Here is a 25,850-nt window from a genome sequence, read left to right on the forward strand (position 1 = left end):
CAGAAAGATCGAAGTCTTCGTGGTATAAGCTAGAATCAATTAGCAGTATTCTTGAGATCCGGAAAGTCTAAACCTTGTCTGTGGTATTCCGAGTAGGATCTGGGATGGGATGACTGTGACGAGCTTCAAACTCGCGAGTGTTGGGCGTAGTGACAGACGCAAAAGGATCAATAGATCCTATTCCAACATGAGTGAGAACCGACAGATGATTAGCCGTGCGGTGACAGCGCATTTGGACCATTTTTACTGAGAGGACGGACGATAGCCATTGACAACGGTGATCCCCCAACATACAGCTTGCCATGGAAAGGAGTATGAATGATTGAATGAAGGCAGTAGGAAAGCAGAGATTCAGAAGGAACAAAGCATCTCCCTACGCTTATCTGAGATTCTCACCAATGAATTACATAAGTATCTCTATCTTATTTTATGTTCTATTTATATTTTAATTACCAAAATCCCATAACCATTTGAATCTGCCTGACTGAGATTTATAAGATGACCATAGCTTGCTTTAAGCCGACAATCTCTGTGGGATCGACCCTTACTCACGTAAGGTTTATTACTTGGACGACCCAGTGCACTTACTGGTTAGTTGTGAAAAAGAATTGAGATTATGAACGTGCGTACCAAGTTGTTGGCGCCGTTGCCAGAGATCACAATTTCGTGCACCAAGTTTTTGGTGCCGTTGCCGGGGATTGTTCGAGTTTGGACAACTGACGGTTCATCTTGTTGCTCAGATTAGGTAATTTTATTTTATTTTTAAGCTTCTTATTTTTGAAAAAAAAAAACAAAAAAAAATAATATAAAATGAATAAATTATTCTATGTTTTCAGAATTCTTAAGAATGAATTCTAGAGTTTCATGATGATTTGTTGAAGTTTGGCTGGCTGTAAAGCCATGTCTAATCTTTTGGATCGAGGTTTCAACTTATCATCACAAGAGCTAGTTGATTCCCATCAATTTGGCTGTTGTATGTAATGTCCTGCTGAGGCTTGGCTAGCCATGTCTAATCTTTTTAGACTGAAGCTTTAGACTAACATTGCATGATTCCTGGAATTCGTATTAAAAATTTTGAATTTCTTTATTTCCTTTTTCTAAAAGAATTTTCGAAAAATACAAAAAAAAATTAATAAAATCATAAAAACCAAAAATATTTTATGTTTCTTGTTTGAGTCTAGTGTCAAATTTTAAGTTTGGTGTCAATTGCATGTTTTAAATTTTCTTTAAATTTTCGAAAAATACATGCATTGAGTTCTTCATGATCTTCAAGTTGTTCTTGATGATTTTCATTGTTTAATCTTGTGATTTTCTTGTTTTATGTCTTTTTTTTTTATTTTTCATATGCATTTTCAATTTATTAGTGTCTAAACATTAAAAATTTTTAATTTTGGTGTCTTGCATGTTTTTCTTTTCTTAAAAATTTTCAAAAACATGTTCTTGATGTTCATCTATCTTCAAAGTGTTCTTGGTGTTCATCTTGACATTCAAAGTGACTTGCATACATTTTTTTTGTTTTGATCCTAAACTTCATGTTTTGCATCATTTTTATGTTTTTCTCTTTCCTCATTAAAATTCAAAAATAAAAAAATATCTTTCCCTTATTCTTATCATAAATTTCAAAAATTTTGAATTGATTTAGTAAAAAAGTTTTAAAATTTAGTTGTTTCTTGTTAGTCAAGTCAATTTTTAATTTAAAAATCCTATCTTTTCAAAACTTTTTCAAAAATCAAATCTTTTTCATTTTCCTTTCATAATTTTTGAAAACTTTAAACTTTGATTTTCAAAATCTTTTCTTATTTTTATTTCATATTTTCGAATTCAATGCTAACAATTAATGTTTTGATTCAAAAATTTTCAAGTTGTTACATGCCTATTAAGAAAGGATCAATCTTTAAAGGGTAAAGTACTAAATTGGTCCCCTAGGTTTGGGCGTAATTCTGTTTTGATCCTTAAGGTTTAAAGTGTTCTATTTGAATCCAAAAAAGTTTCATTTAGCATCAATTTAGTCCCATAGTGAGTTCAAACTTAAATAATTATCAAAATGTCCTACATAACAACAGTACAAGAACAAAATCGATAATCTGGAGAACAAGTACAAGCTCCAGAGGCATAAAATCAACCATTGATACATCAATATATTTATTTATTATTTTTTTATAATATAAATAAAATATTTTCTATAAAACTAAAGAAAATGATAAGTAAATGTATTGATGCATCAACGGTTGATTTTGTGCATCTGGAGCTGTACTTGTTCTCCAGATTATCGATTTTGTTCTTGAACTGTTGTTATGTAGGACATTTTGTTAATTATTTAATTTTGACCTCACTATGGGACTAAATTGATGTTAAATGAAACTTTTTTGGATTCAAATAGAACACTTTAAACCTTAAGGACCAAAACAGAATTATGCCCAAACCTAGGGGACCAATTTAGTACTTTACCCATCTTTAAATTTTAAAAATCATATCTTTTAGTTTCTTGTTAGTCAAGTAATCAACTTTAATTTTCAAAATCAAATCTTTTTAATTTCCTTTTCAAATCTTTTTCAAAATAAATTTCAATCATATCTTTTTCAAAATCAATTTCAAAATGTTTTCTAACTTGTTATCTTTTCAAAATTGATTTTCAAATCTTTTTCAATTAACTACTTGACTTTTTGTTTGATTTTAAAAAGTTTTCTATTTCAATCACATCTTTTTCAAAACCAACTAACTACTTTTCTCTCTCCAATTTTCGAAAATCACTAACAATTTTTTTTCAAAAATTTATTTTTATTTAATTACTTCATTCAGTTTTCAAATTTTATTTTATCTCTTCTCTTAAATTTCGAATTATAACCAATAATTAAAATAAAAACAAAAACAATTTTCTTCTCATTTTGATTTAAATTCGAATTCTCTCTCTCATCTCTTCTATTTATTTATTTATCTACTAACACTTCTCTTCTACTTATAATTCGAACCCCCTCTTCTTCTCTGTGTTTGAATTTTTCTCTTCTCCTCCTTCTATTCTTCTATTCTTCTACTCACATAAAGGAATCTCTATACTGTGACATAGAGGATTCCTCTTCTTTTCTGTTCTCTTCTTTTTCATATGAGCAGGAACAAGGATAAGAACATTCTTGTTAAAGCTGATCCTGAACCTGAAAGGACTCTGAAGAGGAAGCTAAGGAAAGCTAAGGCACAACCCTCTGGAGAAGACCTGCCAAAAATTTTCGAAAAAGAAGGAGACATGGCCGAACCTAATAACAATGGTGGAGATGCAAGGAAGATGCTTGGTGACTTTATTGAACCCTCTTCTAACTTCTATGGAAGAAGCATCTCAATTCCTGCCATTGGAGCAAACAACTTTGAGCTTAAGCCTCAATTAGTTCCTCTAATGTAACAGAATTGCAAGTTTCATGGACTTTCATTGGAAGATCCTCATCAGTTCTTAGTTGAATTCTTGCAAATCTGTGACACTATCAAGACCAATGGAGTTGATCCCGAGGTCTACAGGCTTATGCTTTTCCCTTTTGCTGTAAGAGACAGAGCTAGAACATGGTTGGATTCACAACCTAAGGAAAGCCTGAACTCTTGGGATAAGTTGGTCAGTGCTTTCCTGGCCAAATTCTCCACCTCAAAAGATGAGCAAACTTAGAGTGGAAATCTAAACCTTCAGACAGAAAGAAGGAGAGTCCCTTTATGAAGCTTGGGAAAGATATAAGCAACTGATCAAAAGGTGTCCTACTGACATGCTTCCAGAATGGAGCATCATATGTATATTCTATGATGGTCTGTCTGAGTTATCAAAAATGTCATTAGACCATTCTGCAGGAGGATCTCTTCATCTAAAAACCCCTGCAGAAGTTCAGGAACTCATTGAAATGGTTGCAAATAACCAGTTCATGTACACCTCTGAGAGGAGTCCTGTGAACAATGGGACGCCTCAGAAGAAGAGAATTCTTGAAATTGATACTCTGTATGCCATATTGGCTCAGAACAAAATATTGACCCAGTAAGTCAATATGATTTCTCAGAGTCTGAATGGATTGCAAGCTACATCCAACAGTACTAAAGAAGCATCTTCTGAAGAAGAAGCTTATGATCCTGAGAACCCTGCAATGGTAGAGGTGAATTACATAGGAGAATCCTATGGAAACACCTATAATCTTTCAGGGAGAAATCATCCAAATTTCTTATGGAAGGACCAACAGAAGCCTCAACAAGGCTTTAATAATAATGGTGGAAGAAATAGGTTTAGCAATAGCAAGCCTTTTCCATCATCTTCCCAGCAACAGACAGAGAATTCTGAACAGAGCCATTCTGGCCTGGCAGCCATAGTCTCTGATCTATCCAAGACCACACTAAGTTTCATGAATGAAACAAGGTCCTCCATCAGAAATTTGGAGGCACAGGTGGGTCAGCTGAGTAAGAAGATTACTGAAACTCCTCCCAGTACTCTCCCAAGCAATACAGAAGAAAATCCCAAGAGAGAGTGCAAGGCCATAACCATGACCAACATGGCCGAACTTGGAGAGAGTGAGAAGGACGTGAGTCCCAGTGAGAAAAGGCTCATGGGACGTCCTCTAGACAGAAAGGAGTTTTCCTTTGAGGAACCAAAGGAATCTGAGGCTCATACAGAGACCATAGAGATTCCATTGAACTTCCTTCTGCCATTCATGAGCTCTGATGCATATTCTTCCTCTGAAGAGGATGAAGACATCACTGAAGTGCAAGTTACTAAGTATCTTGGAGAAATCATGAAGCTGAATGCCAAGTTATTTGGTAATGAGACTTAGGAGGATGAACCCCCTTGCTCACGAATGAACTGAGTGCATTAATGAGGCAGACATTACCTCAGAAGAAACCGGATCCCGGAAAATTCTTCATACCTTGTACCGTAGGCACCATGACCTTTGAGAAGGCTCTGTGTGACCTGGGGTCAGGGATAAACCTCATGCCACTCTCTGTAATAGAGAATCTAGGAATCTTTGAGGTACAAGCTGCAAGAATCTCACTAGAGATGGCAGACAAATCATTAAAATAGGCTTATGGACTAGTAGAGGACGTGCTAGTGAAGGTTGAAGGCCTTTACATCCCTGCTGATTTATAATCCTAGACACTGGAAAGGATGAGGATGAATCCATCATCCTTGGCAGACCCTTCCTAGCCACAGCAAACGCTGTGATTGATGTTGACAGAGGACTACCTTGTATTCAAGACTCAAGGTTCTCCTTCTGTAACCATGGAGAGGAAGCATGAAAAGCTTCTCTCAATACAGAGTCAAACAAAACCCGCACATTCAAACTCTAAGTTTGGTGTTGGGAGGCCACAACCAAACTCTAAGTTTGGTATTGGGAGGCCACAACCAAACTCTAAGTTTGGTGTTGAGAGGCCCCAACCCTGCTCTGATTATCTATGAGGCTCCATGAGAGCTCACTGTCAAGCTATTGACAGTAAAGAAGCGCTTGTTGGGAGGCAACCCAATGTTATTTAATTATATCTTTTTATTTTCCATTGCTATTTTATGTTTTCTTTAGGTTGATGATCATGTGAAGTCACAAAACAATTGAAAAATAAAAAACAGAATGAAAAACAATATTAAAAATAGCTCACCCTAGAGGAAGAGCTTATTGGCGTTTAAACGCCAGTAAGAGTAGCAGAATGGGCGTTAAACGCCAGAACAGAGCACCAAGTTGGCGTTAAATGCCAAGAAAGGGAGAAAAGCTGGCGTTTAACGCCAGAAACAAGCAGTAGTCTGGCGTTAAATGCCAGGATTGCACTCTAAGGGCGTTTACATGCCTAAATGGAGCAGGGATGCTAAGTCCTTGACTCCTCAGGATCTGTGGACCTCACAGGATCCTTATCTACCCCACCTCTCTCTATCTTTCTCTCTCTCCCACCTTTTCATAACACTCTTTCCCAAATACCCTTCACCAATCACCTCCATCACCCTTACCCACCACCTCTTCACCACTCACATCCATCCACTCTTCCCCAAAAACCCCACCTACCTTCAAATTTAAAATCCTTTCCCTCCTAAACCCAACCCTAATACATGAAACCTAACCCTCGCCCACCCCTATATGAACCCCTCACCACTCCTTCTTTTTCACACATTACAACCACTACTTCTACCCCTTGGCCGAACCACATATCTCCCTCCATCTCCTCCATTTTCTTCTTCTTCTACTACTTTCTTTCTTTTTTTGCTCGAGGACGAGCAAACCTTTTAAGTTTGGTGTGGTAAAAGCATTACTTTTTGTTTTTCCATAACCATTTATGGCACCTAAGGCCGGAGAAACCTCTAGAAAGAGGAAAGGGAAGGCAAAAGATTCCATCTCCGAGTCATGGGAGATAGAGAGATTCATCTCAAAGGTCCATCAAGACCACTTCTATGAAGTTGTGACCAAGAAGAAGGTGATCCCTGAGGTCCCTTTCAAGCTCAAAAGGAGTGAGTATCTGGAGATCCGACATGAGATTAGAAGAAGAGGATGGGAAGTTCTCTCCAATCCTATTCAACAAGTCGGAATCTTAATGGTTTAAGAGTTCTATGCAAACGCATAGTTCACTAGGAACCATGATCAAAGTATGAACCCGAATCCAAAGAATTGGCTTACAATGGTTTGGGAGAAATGCTTAGATTTCAGTCTGGAAAATGTAAGGTTGGCGTTCAACTTGCCAATGATGCAAGAAAACGCACGCCCCTACACTAGAAGGGTCAACTTTGATCAAAGGTTGGACCAAGTCCTCATGGACATATGTGTGGAAGGAGCTTAGTGGAAAAGAGACTTAAGAGGCAAGCCTGTTCAATTGAGAAGACCGGACCTTAAGCCTATAGCTATAGGATGGTTGGAGTTCATCCAACGCTCTATCATTCCTACTAGCAACCGATTCGAAGTAACTGTGGATCGGGCCATCATGATCCATAGTATCATGATTGGGGAGGAAGTGGAAGTTCATGAGATTATACCTCAAGAACTCTACAAGGTGGCTGACAAGTCCTCCACTTTGGCAAGGTTAGCCTTTCCTCACCTCATTTGTCACCTCTGCAATTTAGCTGGAATCGACATAGAGGGAGACATCCTCATTGATGAGGACAAGCCCATCACTAAGAAGACGATGGAGCAAACAAGAGATCCCACTCATGGACCTCAACAAGAGCATGAGGAAATTCCTCATCATGAAATCCCCGAGATGCCTCAAGGGATGCACTTTCCTCCACAAAACTATTGGGAGTAAATCAACACCTCTGATGAGCGGATAATTTATACGCTTTTTGGCATTGTTTTTAGTATGTTTTTAGTAGAATCTAGTTACTTTTAGGGATTTTTTATTAGTTTTTATGTTAAATTCACATTTCTGGACTTTACTATGAGTTTGTGTGTTTTTCTGTGATTTCAGGTATTTTCTGGCTGAAATTGAGGGACTTGAGCAAAAATCAGATTCAGAGGTTGAAGAAGGACTGCTGATGCTGTTGGATTCTGACCTCCCTGCACTCAAAGTGGATTTTCTGGAGCTACAGAACTCAAAATGGCGCGCTTCCAATCGCGTTGGAAAGTAGACATCCAGGGCTTTCCAGAAATATATAATAGTCCATACTTTGACCGAGTTTAGATGACGTAATAGGGCGTTGAACGCCAGTTCTACGCTGCTGTCTGGAGTTAAACGCCAGAAACACGTCACAAACCAGAGTTGAACGCCAGAAATACGTTACAACCTGGCGTTCAACTCCAGAAAGAGCCTCTGCACGTGTAACATTCAAGCTCAGCCCAAGCACACACCAAGTGGGCCCCAGAAGTGGATTTATGCATCAATTACTTACTTCTGTAAACCCTAGTAACTAGTTTAGTATAAATAGGACTTTTTACTATTGTATTAGACATCTTTTGATCATTTTTAGATCTCTAGACCTCCATGGGAGGCTGGCCACTTGGCCATGCTTACCCTATGTTCACTTATGTATTTTTAACGGTAGAGTTTCTACACTCCATAGATTAAGGTGTGGAGCTCTGCTGTTCCTCAAAGATTAATGCAAAGTACTACTGTTTTTCTATTCAATTCAACTTATTCCGCTTCTAAGATATTCATTCGCACTTCAACCTGAATGTGATGAATGTGACAATCATCATCATTCCCCCATGAACGCGTGCCTGACAACCACTTCCGTTCCACCTTAGATTGAATGAGTATCTCTTGGATCTCTTAATCAGAATCTTCGTGGTATAAGCTAGATTGATGGCGGCATTCATGAGAGTCCGGAAAGTCTAAACCTTGTTTGTGGTATTCCGAGTAGGACTCTGGGATTGAATGACTGTGATGAACTTCAAACTCGCGAGTGCTGGGGGTAGTGACAGACGCAAAAGGAGGGTGAATCCTATTCCAGTATGATCGAGAACCTCAGATGATTAGCCGTGCTGTAACAGAGCATTTGGACCATTTTCACAAGAGGATAGGATGCAGCCATTGGCAAGGGTGATGCCTCCAAACGATTAGCCATGCAGTGACAGTGCATCGGACCATTTTCCAGAGAGGATTAAAAGTAGCCATTGACAACGGTGATGTCCTTACATAAAGCCAGCCATGGAAAGGAGTAAGACTGATTGGATGAAGACAGCAGGAAAGCAGAGGTTCAGAGGAACGAAAGCATCTCTATACACTTATCTAAAATTCTCACCAATGATATACATAAGTGTTTCTATCCTTATTTTCTATCTATTTATTATTTATGTTCGAAAACTCCATAACTATTTTATATCCGCCTGACTGAGATTTACAAGGTGACCATAGCTTGCTTCATACCAACAATCTCCGTGGGATCGACCCTTACTCACGTAAGGTTTATTACTTGGACGACCCAGTGCACTTGCTGGTTAGTTGTATCGAAGTTGTGAATGAAAAACGATTTATTAAGACGTGCGTACAGAGTTTCTGGCGCCGTTGCCGGGGATTGTTCGAGTTTGGACAACTGACGGTTCATCTTGTTGCTCAGATTAGGTAATTTTCTTTTTGTTTTCTTTTCAAAAATTTTTCAAAAATATTTCAAAATTTTCTCATCTGTTTTCGAAAAAAAAAATGTTTTCAAAAAAATATATTTTTTCTTCAGAATTTTTAAGAATGAATTCTAGTGTTTCATGATGATTTGTTGAATCCTGGCTGGCTGTGAAGCCATGTCCAAATTCCTTTGGACTGAGGATTCAACTAATCACTTCAATGCATGTAATAGCATACTAAAGCTTGGATGGCTATTAAGCCATGCCTAACCCTCAGATTAGAGCTTTAGACTAAAGAGCACAAGATTCCTGGAATTCATATTAAAAATTTTGGAATCCTTATTTTTCTTTTTCACATTAATTTTCGAAAAAAAATACAAAAAAATTATAAAATCATAAAAATAAAAAATATTTTGTGTTTCTTGTTTGAGTCTTGAGTCAGATTTTAAGTTTGGTGTCAATTGCATATTCATCTTGCATTTTTTCGAAAAATTCATGCATTCATAGTGTTCTTCATGATCTTCAAGTTGTTCTTGGTAAGTCTTCTTGTTTGATCTTGATGTTTTCTTGTTTTGTGTTGTATGGTGTTTTTCATATGCATTCTTGAATTCTTATTGCCTGAGCATTAAAGATTTCTAAGTTTGGTGTCTTGCATGTTTTCTTTGCATAAAAAATTTTTCAAAAATATGTTCTTGATGTTCATCATGACATTCAAAGTGTTATTGGTGTTCATCTTGACATTCATAGCGTTCTTGCATACTTTCATTGTTTTGATCCATAACTTTCATGCATAGCATCATTTTCATGTTTTTCTCTCTCATCATTAAAAATTCAAAAATAAAAAAAATATCCTTCCCTTTTTCTTCTCATAAATTCGAAAATTTGAGTTGACTTTTTCAAAACTTTTTAAAAATTTAGTTGTATCTTATGAGTCAAATCAAATTTTCAATTTAAAAATCTTATCTTTTTCAAAATCTTTTTCAAAAATCAAATCTTTCTCATTTTTCTTAGTTATTTTCGAAAATTTTAAAATAGTTTTCAAAAATCTTTTTCTTATCTTTATTACATAATTTTCGAAAATAACATCATCAATTAATGTTTTGATTCAAAAAATTTCAAGTTTGTTACTTACTTGTTAAGAAAGATTCAAACTTTAAGTTCTAGAATCATACTTTGTGATTTCTTGTGAATCAAGTCATTAATTGTAATTTTAAAAAATCAAATCTTTTTCAAAACTAATATCAATCATATCTTTTCAAAAATATCTCCTTATCTTATCTTTTTCAAAAATTTGATTTTAAAATATCTTCTCTAACTTCTTATCTTCTTATCTTTTCAAAAATTGATTTTCAAAATTTGTTTCAACTAACTAACCAACTTTTTGTTTGTTTCTTATCTTTTTCAAAACTACCTAACTAACTCTTTCTCTCTCTAATTTTCGAAAATATCTTCCCTCTTTTTCAAAAATTCTTTTTAATTAACTAATTATTTTAATTTTTGATTTTAATTTTCGAAAATTACTAACCTTTTTCAAAAACAATTTTCGAAAATCACTAACTCTTTTTCAAAAATAATTTTCAAAAATTTTCTCTCTCTCTCATCTCCTTCTATTTATTTATTTATTTACTAACATCTCTTCCTCACTCACCAAAAATCCGAACTCTCTCTCTCTCTCTCTGAGTTCAGATTTTCTCTTCTTCTTTTTTTCTACTCACACAGGGACCTCTATACTGTGGTAAAAAGGATCCCTATTATTATTATTTTTCTGTTCCCTCTTTTTTATATGAGCAGGAGCAAGGACAAGAACATTCTTGTTGAAGCAGATCCAGAACCTGAAAGGACTCTGAAGAGGAAACTAAAAGAAGCTAAATTACAACAAGCCAGCAAGCACCTGTCAGAAATTTTCGAACAGGAAGAGGAGATGGCAGCCGAAAATAATAATAATGCAAGGAGGATGCTTGGTAACTTTACTGCACCTAATTCCAATTTACATGGAAGAAGCATCTCCATCCCTACTATTGGAGCAAACAATTTTGAGCTGAAATCTCAGCTAGTTTCTCTGATGCAGCAGAACTGCAAGTTTCATGGACTTCCATCTAAAGATCCTTTTCAGTTCTTAACTGAATTCTTGCAGATCTGTGATACTGTTAAGACTAATGGAGTAGATCCTGAAGTCTACAGGCTCATGCTTTTCCCCTTTGCTATAAGAGACAGAGCTAGAGTGTGGTTGGACTCTCAACCCAAAGATAGCCTGAACTCTTGGGATAAGCTGGTCACTGCTTTCTTAGCCAAGTTCTTTCCTCCTCAAAAGCTGAGCAAGCTTAGAGTTGATGTTCAAACCTTCAGACAGAAAGAAGGTGAATCCCTCTATGAAGCTTGGGAGAGATACAAGCAACTGACCAAAAAGTGTCCTTCTGACATGCTTTCAGAATGGACCATCCTGGATATATTCTATGATGGTCTGTCTGAATTAGCTAAGATGTCATTGGATACTTCTGCAGGTGGATCCATTCACCTAAAGAAAACACCTGCAGAAGCTCAAGAACTCATTGACATGGTTGCTAATAACCAGTTTATGTACACTTCTGAGAGGAATTCTGTGAGTAATGGGACACCTCAGAAGAAGGGAGTTCTTGAAATTGATACTCTGGATGCTATATTGGCTCAGAATAAAATATTGACTCAGCAAGTCAATATGATTTCTCAGAGTCTGAATGGAATGCAAGCTGCATCCAACAGTACTCAAGAGGCATCTTCTGAAGAAGAAGCTTATGATCCTGAAAACCCTGCAATAGCAGAGGTGAATTACATGGGTGAACCTTATGGAAACACCTATAACTCATCATGGAGAAATCATCCAAATTTCTCATGGAAGGATCAAAAGCCTCAACAAGGCTTTAATAATGGTGGAAGAAATAGGTTTAACAATAGTAAACCTTTTCCATCATCCACTCAGCAACAGACAGAGAACTCTAAACAAAATACCTCTAATTTAGCAAACTTAGTCTCTGATCTATCTAAGGCCACTGTAAGTTTCATGAATGAAACAAGGTCTTCCATTAGAAATTTGGAGGCACAAGTGGGCCAGCTGAGTAAAAGGATCACTGAAATCCCTCATAGTACTCTCCCAAGCAATACAGAAGAAAATCCAAAAGGAGAGTGCAAGGCCATTTATATAACCATCATGGCCGAATCTAAGGAAGAAGGGGAGGACGTGAATCCCAAGGAGGAAGACCTCTTGGGGCGTCCAGTGATCAATAAGAAGTTTCCCTTTGAGGAACCAAAGGAATCTGAGGCTCATCTAGAGACCATAGAGATTCCATTAAACCTCCTTATGCCATTCATGAGCTCTGATGAGTATTCCTCTTCTGAAGAGAATGAGGATGTTACTGAGGAGCAAGTTACCAAGTACCTTGGTGCAATCATGAAACTGAATGCCAAATTATTTGGTATTGAGACTTGGGAGGATGAACCTCCCTTGTTCACCAATGAACTAAGTGATCTGGATCAATTGACATTGCCTCAGAAGAAACAGGATCCTGGAAAGTTCGTAATATCTTGCACCATAGGCAACATGATCTTTGAAAAGGCTCTATGTGACCTTGGTTCAGGGATAAACCTCATGCCCCTCTCTATAATAGAGAAACTGGGAATCTTTGGGGTGCAAGCTACTAAAATCTCATTAGAGATGGCAGACAATTCAAGAAAACCGGCTTATGGACAAGTAGAGGACGTGTTAGTAAAGGCTGAAGGCCTTTACATCCCTGCTGATTTCATAATCCTTGATATTGGGAAGGATGAGGATGAATCCATCATCCTTGGAAGACATTTCCTAGCCACAGCAAGAGCTGTGATTGATGTTGATAGAGGTGAATTAGTCCTTCAATTGAATGAGGACTCCCTTATGTTTACAACTCAAGGTAACCCTTCTGTAAACATAGAGAGGAAGCATAAAAAGCTTCTCTCAAAATAGAGTCAACCAGAGCCCCCACAGTCAAACTCTAAGTTTAGTGTTGGGAGGCTACAACCAAACTCTAAGTTTGGTGTTGAACTCCCATATCCAAACTCTAAGTTTGGTGTTGGGAAGTCTCAACAATGCTCTGAACAACTGTGAGGCTCCATGAGAGACCACTGTCAAGCTATTGACATTAAAGAAGCGCTTGTTGGGAGGCAACCCAATTTTTATTTATCTAATTTTATTTTTCCAGTTCTTTCATGTTTTATTAGGTTCATGATCATGTGGAGTCACAAAATAAATATAAAAATTGAAAACAGAATCAAAAACAGCAGAAGAAAAATCACACCCTGGAGGAAGACCTTACTGGCGTTTAAATGTCAGTAAGAAGCATCTGGCTGGCATTCAACGCCAGAACAGAGCATTGTTCTGGCGCTGAACGCCCAAAATTGGCAGCATCTGGGCGTTTGAACGCCAGAATTGCACCCTGGACAAGAGTTGGCGCTGAACGCCCAGAACAAGCATGGTTCTGGCGTTCAACGCCAGAAATGGGCAACAAATGGGCGTTCAATGCCCAGAACAAGCACCAATCTGGCGCTGAACGCCCAGAGTTGTGTGCAAGGGCATTTTGCATGCCTAATTTGGTGCAAGGTTGTAAATCCTTGAACACCTCAGGATCTGTGGACCCCACAGGATCACCTCATAATCTGTGGACCCCACAGGATCCCCACCTACCTCCACTCACTTCTTCTCACCCCTCTTTCACACAATCCCATAAACACTCTTCCCCAAAACACTTCACCACTCACATCCATCCACTCTTCCCCATAAACCTACCTCATAAACTCCACCTACCTTCAAAATTCAAAATCAATTTCCCACCCAAACCCACCCTATATGGCCGAACCTTACCCCCCTCCCTTCCCTATATATAGCCCTCCATTCTTCCTCATTTTCACACAACACAACCCTCTCTTCTCTTCTTGGCTGAATACACCACTCCCTCCTCTCCTCCATATTTTCTTCTTCTTCTTCATCTATTCTTTCTTCTCTTGCTCGAGGGCGAGCAATATTCTAAGTTTGGTGTGGTAAAAGCATAAGCTTTTTGTTTTTCCATTACCATTGATGGCATCCAAGACCGGAGAATCCTCTAGAAAAGGGAAAGGGAAGACAAAAGCTTCCACCTCCGAGTCATGGGAGATGGAAATATTCATCTCCAAAGCTCATCAAGACCACTTCTATGATGTTGTGGCCAAGAAGAAGGTGATCCCCAAGGTCCCTTTCAAGCTCAAGAGAAATGAGTATCCGGAGATCCGACATGAAATCCAAAGAAGAGGTTGGGAAGTTCTAACAAACCCCATCCAACAAGTCGGCATCCTAATGGTTCAAGAGTTCTATGCCAATGCATGGATCACTAGGAACCATGATCAAAGTAAGAACCCAAACCCAAAGAATTATAGTACAATGGTTCGGGGGAAATACTTAGATTTTAGTCCGAAAAATGTGAGGTTAGCGTTTAACTTGCCTATGATGCAAGGAGATGCACGCCCCTACACTAGAAGGGTCAACTTTAATCAAAGGTTAGACCAAGTCCTCATGGACATATGTGTGGAAGGAGCTCAATGGAAGATTGACTCCAAAGGCAAGACGGTTCAATTAAGAAGACTGGACCTCAAGCCTGTAGCTAGAGGATGGTTGGAATTCATCCAACGCTCCATCATCCCCACTAGCAACCGATCTGAAGTTACTGGGGATCGGGCCATTGATGGTGTATTTTTGTGGAAAAACAAATTTCTCCAAAACACCCAAAACTAACCGGCAAGTGCACCGGGTCGCATCAAGTAATAATAACTCACGGGAGTGAGGTCGATCCCACAGGGATTGAAGGATTGAGCAATTTTAGTTTAGTGGTTGATTTAGTCAAGCGAATCAAGATTTGGTTGAGAGATTCGTGATTTGCAGAATTTAAATTGCATAGAAAGTAAAGGGAATGGGTAAATTACATGAAAGTAAAGAGAACTGAAATTTAAAGTGCTGAATCTTAAAGAACAAGAAATTAAATGGCAGAAACTTAGAACGCAAGAAATATAAATTGAAGAATCTTAAAGTGCAAGAAATGTAAATGGCTTGAATTGTAAAGGGAATTGGGAATTGGATTTGCAGAAATTAAACAAGGAAAAGTAAAATTGCAACAAGCAGAGAAGTAAAGGATGACTTGAATTGAATCGGATCTTAAAACAGAAATGTAAATGAGCTTGAAAGCAGTAAACAGAGAATTGAAAATGGGAAATCCGGATCTCAGGACCCAAGAGACTAGATAACTAAGTCTAGATCTCAATGCCTTCCTAGATCCAACAAGAACAATTGCAAAGGAATTGTAAATTGTAAATTGCAGAGAAAGTAGAAGACAGAAGCAATTAACCAAAATGGAAATTCAATTATGCAGTAAAATGAAACAGAGAGATCTCAGGATGAGATTGAAACAGATTTCCTTCAATTCTCCAACCCAAGATCCAAGACAAGGAAAGTAAAGAGTGCTGGGCAAGAACAAGGAAGAAGAGAGATCAATTCTCCTCCCAAATTCTCTTGAATTAAAATAACAATGCCAAGAAATGTAAAGCGAGCTCTCTACTAAGTGTACTAATCAAAACCGAAAAGAAAAGCTCCCGAAAAACTTAAATCCTATGCTATTTATACACTTTCTTCAAATGGTCTTCAAGCCTTCAATTGGGCCTTTGCTCTTGATGGAATTGGGTTGATAGAGGCCTTGGTTGATTGCTCTTGGAGTTTGGAGAAGAACCGAATTGAACCGGGTTTGGAATTATGAAAGCTTGAGTAAAAGTTTGAGTAAAAGTTTGAGGCAAACTTTTACTCAAACTTTTCACATCAGCCACCCTCTTTTGCTGATACCAATGTTTGGGCAAAAGTTTGGGGTCAAACTTTTGCTCAAACGTTGGCCTCCCCTTGCACACTCATGGCGCCAACGTTTGCCAAAAAGTTAGAGGCAAACGTTGGCGCAAACTTTTGCTCTCCAGGGTGTGTTGTTCATGCGCCAACGTTTGCTAAAACGTTTGAGGCAAACGTTGGCGCAAACTTTTGCTCTCCAGGGTGTTGATTTGTGATGCCAAAAGTTTGCCAAAAAGTTTGAGGCAAACTTTTGCTCCAGCTTTTTGCCCAAAAGTTTGCCCAAAAATTTGAGGCAAACTTTTGGTCAAGCTTTTTTTTTTTTTTTGCTCCCTGGTTCATTTTCAATAAATCCAAAAGTTTGAGCTAAAGTTTGAGGCAAACTTTTGCTCAAACTTTTTGTCCTCTCTTCCTCCTAGCCATTCCTTCTTGCTTCAACCTTTCTCCAAGCTTTCTTCACCTATCATTAATCATCCAAACACATCAAAGCTATGCTCAAAATCATGAGATATTCATTATTTCATAATATGTGACCATTATAGCATAAAACCTCATGAAATTGCATTAATTCATCTATGGTTGATTAAATCAAAGGAAGCATGAAAATCTACCCAATTGGCTTGCTTATGGCTCAAGAAAGTGCATAATTCAATTGAAAACAAAAGAAAAAGGCTAGTGAAACTAGGCTAAGATGACTTGTCATCACAACACCAAACTTAAAGCTTGCTTGTCCCCAAGCAAGAAATGATTTATTGAGAAGAAAGAATGAAATGGAAGAGGATGTTCATGCTAGTAGAGTGTTATTGGTAGTTCATGGGGTTTTATGTGGATATGTAAACACTCACTTCTTATTGACTCTTAAGCCTAGAAAGTCTCCTTCAAGCTTCAAGTAACATACTGCTATGACCTCTCATTATTTCTTTATGCTTGGCTATTATTTTGTTCATAAGCTTTATTTGAGTGTCATGTGTAGCAAGTTCATTTCCTTTTCTTTATACTTGACACATTATTCACTATAGACACTTGGCTCACATTCCTTCTTAGAACATTGATGCCCAGCACCTCTTTGGGCTACTAAATGCCTTGTAGTTAGGTTGCTCTTGATAGTGGACTTTCAGCTGATGATCCCGGGTTAGTTAACCCAAGTCATCAAGTGTTGATGCACTCCAAAGAGCTTAATAATCCAAGCAGATCCTAATACAAAGACACCACAGGCATATATTCTAAGGTTCAAGCTATTGGTGTCCAGCTTTGTTTCTTTTTGTTTTTCTTTTGTTCTGCCACTTTTTGGCTATTTCTTTTTCTCTCCTTTTTTTCTTTCTTTTTTTTTTATTTTTCTGTCTAACCAAGGACTTTTATTTGATTGAGATTCATAGACAGTAGGCTACTTTATACTTAGAAGGAGACATCCTAGTTCTTTTATTCACTAAAGTGAGCTATTATACAATCACACACACACACCACCACTTACTTTTATTGTACTTCTATCTAACAGAGAACTATCTCACTTCACATTCAAACATTTCTTTTATTGAATTGAAAATGCAGGGGACAAAGCATGCTTTTTGCTCAGTGAAAGTAAACACACAAGCACACACATAGACTAGCTTACTTATTCTAAGAGTGATTCTACTTGTATTAGATGAACACTTTAACAAAACACAAGTCAAAACATTTTCAACAGTAAGAGTTAAGTGTAAATACAACCTATTGGTTTGCAGTTCCTTTGTCCTTCCTTCTGTTGTGCCCTTTTGAGTTATGATGCATAGTGTCTTCAAATGGTGGTGAATTCCCTGCATAATTCTCAAAAGTTGCTTGCTTCTCAAGCCCTTAGATGACCAGTTAGTATGCATGAATTGATTGTGGCTTGTGGATTCAATTTGGTGTGTGAACACCAAACTTAATTTCTTGCCACTTTTCTGGACACCGCAGGTTAACTCTAGGCAAAATTTTGTGTCCTTGCTAAAGGTTATGAAGTTTAAGACTAAAAAAAAAGTAGTTAAGTGGTTGAATAATCTATTTGATTGCTTGGAACTAGCAATGTGCAGGAAGTTAAAATGTGCTTTTGAATGAGGTTTTGGTGGAACACCAAACTTGGAATACTCCATTCTCCCTTGAGTTGTTTTTGGTGTGCAACACCAAACTTAGCTCCTTGCAATACATATTAATTATTCAACATTTTTATTGAAAAAGCTATGAAAAGAAAACTACCTCAGGTTGGGTTGCCTCCCAACAAGCGCTCTTTTATTGTCACTAGCTTGACATCTTTCAATTCCTTTCAAGAAGGCTGTAGGTTCTGGACCTCTTTTTCTTTATCCCATTGTCCTCCCAAATACAGCTTTGCTCTGTGACCATTTGCTGTGGATTGATTCTTTGTTGCTTCATCTAGCAGTTCAATACTCCCATAAGGAAAAACCTTTGTTACCAAGTATGGACCAGTCCACTTTGACTTCAGTTTGCCAGGGAAAATCTTAAGCCTTGAATTATACAGGCGCACTTGCTGTCCTGGCTTGAATTCCTTCTTTGTGATCTTATTGTCATGCCACCTCTTAGCTCTTTCCTTGTATATCTTAGCACTCTCATAAGCTTCTATCCTGAATTCATCTAACTCATTTAGTTGCAACAACCTTTTTTCTCCTGCAGCTTGGGAATCAAGGTTGAGGAGTTTAGTGGCCCAAAAAGCTCTGTGTTCAAGCTCTACAGGGAGGTGGCAGGATTTGCCATACAATAGCTGAAAGGGTGACTTGCCAATAGGAGTTTTGAAAGCTGTCCTATATGCCCATAATGCATCTTCTAGCTTCCTAGCCCAATCTTTTCTTGTGCTTCCCACTGTTTTCTCTAGGATCTTCTTTAATTCCCTATTTGCTAGTTCAGCCTGGCCATTAGTCTGAGGGTGGTAAGGTGTGACCACTTTATGGATTACTCCATATTTGTGGAGGAGTTTCTCCATCTGTTTGTTGCAAAAGTGACCACCACCATCACTAACAAGACCCTTGGGCACTCCATATCTTGTGAAAATGTGCTTTTTAAGGAATTGGAGGACAATCTGTGCATCACAGGTGGTTTGGGCTATGGCTTCCACCCACTTTGAGACGTACTCCACTGCTACTAGGATATATCTAAAACAATAGGAAGGGGGAAAAGGTCCCATGAAATCAATTCCCCATAGATCAAATAATTCCAGTTCCAAGATGAAGTTTTGAGGCATCTCATTCCTTCTTGTTAATCCTCCTGCTTTTTGGCATTCATTACATTGGTGAACATATTCTCTGGCATCCTTGAAGATAGTTGGCCAATAGAAGCCGCTCTGCAATATCTTTGCAGCTGTTTTCTCTGGGCCAAAGTGTCCACCATAAGCTGAACCATGGCAGTGCCACAGGATATCCCTCATTTCACTCTCAGGAACACACCTTCTAATTACTCCATCAGAACATCTCTTGAACAGGAAGGGTTCATCCCATAAGAATTTCTTTCCCTCATGGATTAACTTCTTCACTTGTTGCTTAGAGAACTCTTGAGGTATCTTCCTTCCCACTTTGTAGTTTGCTATGTCAGCAAACCAAGGTGCTTGCTGGATCTGCAACAGGTGCTCATCTGGGAAGCTTTCATTCACGGGTTGAGAGGTTTTTTGAATTGCTTCATGTGGTAGTCTCGACAAATGATCAGCAACCCGGTTTTCAGTGCCCTTCCTGTCTCTTACCTCAATGTCAACTTCTTGTAGGAGCAATATCCACCTGATAAGTCTAGGTTTAGCATCCTGTTTTGACATCAAATACTTAAGTGCAGCATGGTCAGTATAAACCACAACTTTGGATCCTATCAAGTATGATCTAAACTTATCAAATGCATAAACTACAGCTAGCAACTCCTTCTCTGTTGTTGTGTAATTTTTTTGGGCCTCATTCAACACTTTACTTGCATAGTATATGACATGATGTAAGTTTCCCTTCTTTTGCCCAAGTACAGCACCAATTGCAAGGTCACTTGCATCACACATGAGTTCAAAAGGTAACTCCCAATCTGGAAGTGTGATGATTGGTGCTGTTGTGAGTCTGTTTTTCAAAGTTTTAAAGGCATGCTGGCAGTTTTCATCAAAGACAAAAGGGTTATCAAGCACTAACAGATTACTCAAAGGTTTGGCTATTTTTGAAAAATCCTTGATAAACCTTTTGTAGAATCCAGCATGCCCCAAGAAACTTCTAACAGATTTCACATTAATTGGTGGAGGGAGTTTTTCTATGATTTCAACCTTTGCCTTATCAACCTCTATCCCTTTTCTTGAAACTTTATGGCCAAGAACAATCCCTTCGGGTACCATGAAATGGCATTTCTCCCAGTTCAAAACTAAATTAGTTTCTTGGCACCGTTTCAAAACAAGGGTTAAATGGTTTAGGCAAGCATTGAAATTATCACCAAAAACAGAGAAATCGTCCATGAAGACCTCTAAAAAGTTTTCAACCATATTAGAGAAAATGGAGAGCATACACCTTTGAAATGTGGCTGGGGCGTTGCAAAGCCCAAAGGGCATCTTCCTGTATGCAAAGACTCCAAATGGACATGTAAAGGCAGTCTTCTCTTGGTCCTTGGGATCTACCACGATTTGATTGTACCTAGAATATCCGTCCAAAAAGCAATAATAGGCATGGCCGGCCAACCTTTCCAGCATCTGATCAATGAATGGGAGAGGGAAATGGTCCTTCCTGGTGGCATCATTCAATCTTCTATAGTCTATGCACATCCTCCTCTCAGTCACTGTTCTAGTAGGGATCAACTCATTCTTCTCCTTAGTGATGACCATCATTCCTCATTTCTTTGGTACAACTTGAACCGGGCTTACCCATGGGCTGTCAGATATTGGAAAGATTATCCGTGCATTCCCCAACTTCATTACGTCCTTCTGGACAACTTCCTTCATTGTGGGATTTAGCCTTCTTTGTGGTTGAACCACTGGTTTGGAATTATCTTCCAAGAGGATCTTATGCATACACACTGCAGGGCTGATTCCCTTCAGGTCGTCAATGGTCCATCCTAAAGCATCTTTGTGAGCTTTGAGTACATCAAGGAGTTCTCCTTCTTCATTCTTTGTCAGGGATGAATTAATGATCACTGGGAAGCTCTTCGATGTGCCAAGGAATGCATATTTGAGATGGTTGGGTAATGGTTTCAGTTCTTGTTTTCGTACTTCTTCCTTCTTGTCTTGTTTTTCATCTTGCTCAATAGAAGTCTCAGCTACTTGTTCCTCTGTTGCCCCTTGATTTCCTTCTTGCTCTTGAGGACTTTCTTCCAGCATTTCTTCCACCAAACTCTCTATCATGTCCACTCTCACATAATCCTCTTGCTCGGGAATGTGTTGCATTGACTTGAAGACGTTTATGACCATTTGTTCATTGTGGACCCTGAAGATCATTTCTCCTTTTTCTACATCAATAGTGCCTCTTGCTGTGGCTAGAAATGGCCTTCCAAAAATGATTGAATTGTTTCCTTCCTCTTCAGTGTCCAAAATCACAAAATCTGCTGGGAAAATAAACTCCCCAACCTTCACCAACAGATTCTCCACAATTTCAGTGGGTGTTTTGATTGATCTGTCAGCCATGACCAATGACATCCTGGTGGGTTTAAGCTCTTCTATAGCAAGTTTTCTCATCATTGAGAGAGGCATTAAGTTGATGCTGGCACCAAGGTCACAGAGAGCTTTGTTGAGAATTATTCTGTCAATGGTGCATGAGACTACAAAGCTTCCTGGATCCTTGAGTTTTGGTGGAATGCCCCTTTGAATCAAAGCACTACATTCCTCGGTGAGTAACACAGTTTCCTTCTCAAGCCAACTTCTTTTCTTGTTGATAAGCTCCTTCAAAAACTTGGCATACAGAGGCATTTGCTCAAGTGCTTCAGCCAAGGGAATATTGATTTCCAGCTTTTTGAAAGTCTCAAGGAACTTATGAAAATGTTGGTCCTTAGTTTCTTTGTTGAACCTCTGGGGATATGGCAGTGGAGGTGTGATGCTCTTTCCTATTTGCTGCTGTCCCTGAGTTACTTCTTTTGAACCGTATGGTTGGTTGTCCTTCTCTTTGAGTTTCTCAATGCTCTTGTTTGGCATCACAACTTGATCCTTGGTTTCATCTGCCTTTGTTTGCTCCTCATCTTCTATTGGCCTTTTACTGCTTTCTGCTTGCTTCTTTGTAGTGTCATTATTGCTCATCAATGTTCTCCCACTCCTTAATTGTATTGCCTTGCATTCTTCCTTAGGATTTGGAATTGTGTCACTCGGCAGAGAGCTTGAAGGTCTCTCACTAGAGATCTGCTTGGAGATTTGCCCATCTGCCTCTCTAGGCTCTTTATGGAGGCTTCATGGTTCTTGGTTGTCATTTCCTGGTGTTTCAACATTTTATCCATCAAGGTCTCCAAGTTAGTGAGTCTTTGAGATTCAGGTGATACTTGAGGTGGGTTATGAGATGTGGGTGGTGGATGGTAGGCATTTTGGTTGGTGGGTTGGTTATTGGATTGGTACTGGTTGGGGTTGGGGTAGTTGTTTTGAGGATTTCTGTAGGGGTTCTGGTTAGTTTGCTACTGGTTGTGGTTTTGGTTGCTTCTTGGGTTGTTTTGGTTCGAGTTCCTCTGCCATGGTTGTTGGTTTTGGGTGTGATTATCTCCCCATCTAAGGTTTGGGTGGTTCTTCCAGGATGGATTGTATGTATCACCATACACTTCATTTGGTCCTTGGTTGTGCATGTACTGTACTTGCTCTTGTTGTTGTTCTTCTTGAGTTTCTTCATTTTGCCCCCATGTGGATGATGGTTGGCTTGTGTTAACTGCTGCAACTTGGAGGCTATCAATCCTCTTGGCCATTTGCTCAAATTGTTATTGAATTTGCTGCTGCATCATCTTGTTTTGAGCCAAGATTGAGTCCACTCCTTCTAGATCCATTACTCCTCTCCTTTGTGATGGTTGGCGATTTCTTTGGTGAGCAAAGAAATATTGATTGTTGGCCACCATGTCAATAAGATTTTGAGCTTCTTCTGCTATTTTCATCAGTTGCAATGATCCTCCAACTGAGTGGTCAAGTGATTCTTGAGCCTTTAGAGTGAGTCCTTCATAGAAGTTCTGTAGCTTGTCCCACTCAGTGAACATTTCTGGTGGACATTTCCTCAGCAGAGCCTTGTATCTCTCCCATGCTTCATACAGATTTTCAGCATCCAATTGTGTGAATGTTTGCACCTCAGTTTTCAGCCTGATGACTCTTTGAGGTGGATAGAATTTGGCTAGAAATTTAGTCACCAAATCATCCCAGCTAGTGATGCTTCCTTGAGGAAAAGTTTCAAGCCACTGTACGGCCTTGTCCCTTAATGAGAACGGGAACAGCAGAAGCTTGTAGGTCTCAGGATTCACGCCATTGGACTTGACAGTGTCACAAATCCTTAAGAAGGTAGATAGATGTTGATTTGGATCCTCCAATGGTCCTCCCCCAAATGAGCAGTTGTTTTGGACCAATGTAATGAGTTGTGGCTTCAATTCAAAGTTATTTGCATTGACATTAGGGGTGAGAATGCTGCTTCCACAATGTCTAGCATTTGCAAAGGTATAGGAGGCCAAAACTCTCCTCTGGGGTGGGTTGTTATTGTTGTTGTCTGCTCCACCAGGTGGATTGGTTGAATGTTCCTCCATATCTTGGAATTCTTCTTCTGATTCCTCTTTTCCAACAATATTTTTCCCTCTTTCAGCTCTTCTTAACCTCCTGAGAGTTCTTTCGTCTTGTTAATGAAAGGTGGGTGTGGTTCTTCTTGTACCTGACATACACGCAGAATATAAGAAACACACAAACCAGTGACACTTCAATCTACTGCTAGAATGAAGTTTTAGTTAGCTTAAGCAAAAATTCAAACAGTTAGCGGGTTAATTGAAAATTAAAGGACAGAAAAGAAAAAATGCTTGATCTAGATCTCCACTTTACTTAATCATTGTCAATCTAATCAATTCCCGGCAACGGCGCCAAAAACTTGATGGTGTATTTTTGTGGAAAAACAAATTTCTCCAAAACACCCAAAACTAACTGGCAAGTGCACCGGGTCGCATCAAGTAATAATAACTCACGGGAGTGAGGTCGATCCCACAGGGATTGAAGGATTGAGCAATTTTAGTTTAGTGGTTGATTTAGTCAAGCGAATCAAGATTTGGTTGAGAGATTCGTGATTTGCAGAATTTAAATTGCATAGAAAGTAAAGGGAATGGGTAAATTGCATGAAAGTAAAGAGAACTGAAATTTAAAGTGCTGAATCTTAAAGAACAAGAAATTAAATGGCAGAAACTTAGAACGCAAGAAATGTAAATTGAAGAATCTTAAAGTGCAAGAAATGTAAATGGCTTGAATTGTAAAGGGAATTGGGAATTGGATTTGCAGAAATTAAACAAGGAAAAGTAAAATTGCAACAAGCAGAGAAGTAAAGGATGACTTGAATTGAATCGGATCTTAAAACAGAAATGTAAATGAGCTTGAAAGCAGTAAACAGAGAATTGAAAATGGGAAATCCGGATCTCAGGACCCAAGAGACTAGATAACTAAGTCTAGATCTCAATGCCTTCCTAGATCCAACAAGAACAATTGCAAAGGAATTGTAAATTGTAAATTGCAGAGAAAGTAGAAGACAGAAGCAATTAACCAAAATGGAAATTCAATTATGCAGTAAAATGAAACAGAGAGATCTCAGGATGAGATTGAAACAGATTTCCTTCAATTCTCCAACCCAAGATCCAAGACAAGGAAAGTAAAGAGTGCTGGGCAAGAACAAGGAAGAAGAGAGATCAATTCTCCTCCCAAATTCTCTTGAATTAAAATAACAATGCCAAGAAATGTAAAGCGAGCTCTCTACTAAGTGTACTAATCAAAACCGAAAAGAAAAGCTCCCGAAAAACTTAAATCCTATGCTATTTATACACTTTCTTCAAATGGTCTTCAAGCCTTCAATTGGGCCTTTGCTCTTGATGGAATTGGGTTGATAGAGGCCTTGGTTGATTGCTCTTGGAGTTTGGAGAAGAACCGAATTGAACCGGGTTTGGAATTATGAAAGCTTGAGTAAAAGTTTGAGTAAAAGTTTGAGGCAAACTTTTACTCAAACTTTTCACATCAGCCACCCTCTTTTGCTGATACCAACGTTTGGGCAAAAGTTTGGGGTCAAACTTTTGCTCAAACGTTGGCCTCCCCTTGCACACTCATGGCGCCAACGTTTGCCAAAAAGTTAGAGGCAAACGTTGGCGCAAACTTTTGCTCTCCAGGGTGTGTTGTTCATGCGCCAACGTTTGCTAAAACGTTTGAGGCAAACGTTGGCGCAAACTTTTGCTCTCCAGGGTGTTGATTTGTGATGCCAAAAGTTTGCCAAAAAGTTTGAGGCAAACTTTTGCTCGAGCTTTTGCCCAAAAGTTTGCCCAAAAATTTGAGGCAAACTTTTGGTCAAGCTTTTTTTTTTTTTTTTGCTCCCTGGTTCATTTTCAATAAATCCAAAAGTTTGAGCTAAAGTTTGAGGCAAACTTTTGCTCAAACTTTTTGTCCTCTCTTCCTCCTAGCCATTCCTTCTTGCTTCAACCTTTCTCCAAGCTTTCTTCACCTATCATTAATCATCCAAACACATCAAAGCTATGCTCAAAATCATGAGATATTCATTATTTCATAATATGTGACCATTATAGCATAAAACCTCATGAAATTGCATTAATTCATCTATGGTTGATTAAATCAAAGGAAGCATGAAAATCTACCCAATTGGCTTGCTTATGGCTCAAGAAAGTGCATAATTCAATTGAAAACAAAAGAAAAAGGCTAGTGAAACTAGGCTAAGATGACTTGTCATCACAACACCAAACTTAAAGCTTGCTTGTCCCCAAGCAAGAAATGATTTATTGAGAAGAAAGAATGAAATGGAAGAGGATGTTCATGCTAGTAGAGTGTTATTGGTAGTTCATGGGGTTTTATGTGGATATGTAAACACTCACTTCTTATTGACTCTTAAGCCTAGAAAGTC

The 25,850-nt window shown here is 38.5% G+C and overlaps 2 non-coding genes across 2 annotated transcripts; both read right to left on the bottom strand.

The window, feature by feature from the left end:
• Nucleotides 1-3,638: 3,638 nt before the first annotated feature.
• LOC112725442 (small nucleolar RNA R71) lies at nt 3,639-3,746 on the bottom strand. The gene has a single exon (XR_003164551.1). It is a non-coding gene; the product is annotated as a small nucleolar RNA R71 (small nucleolar RNA).
• A 7,552-nt stretch (nt 3,747-11,298) lies between these two features.
• LOC112726103 (small nucleolar RNA R71) lies at nt 11,299-11,406 on the bottom strand. Its single transcript, XR_003165170.1, has one exon. It is a non-coding gene; the product is annotated as a small nucleolar RNA R71 (small nucleolar RNA).
• Nucleotides 11,407-25,850: the final 14,444 nt, after the last annotated feature.

The sequence above is a fragment of the Arachis hypogaea genome, chromosome 11, assembly GCF_003086295.3.
Source record: "Arachis hypogaea cultivar Tifrunner chromosome 11, arahy.Tifrunner.gnm2.J5K5, whole genome shotgun sequence".
Taxonomy (NCBI): Eukaryota; Viridiplantae; Streptophyta; class Magnoliopsida; order Fabales; family Fabaceae; genus Arachis; species Arachis hypogaea.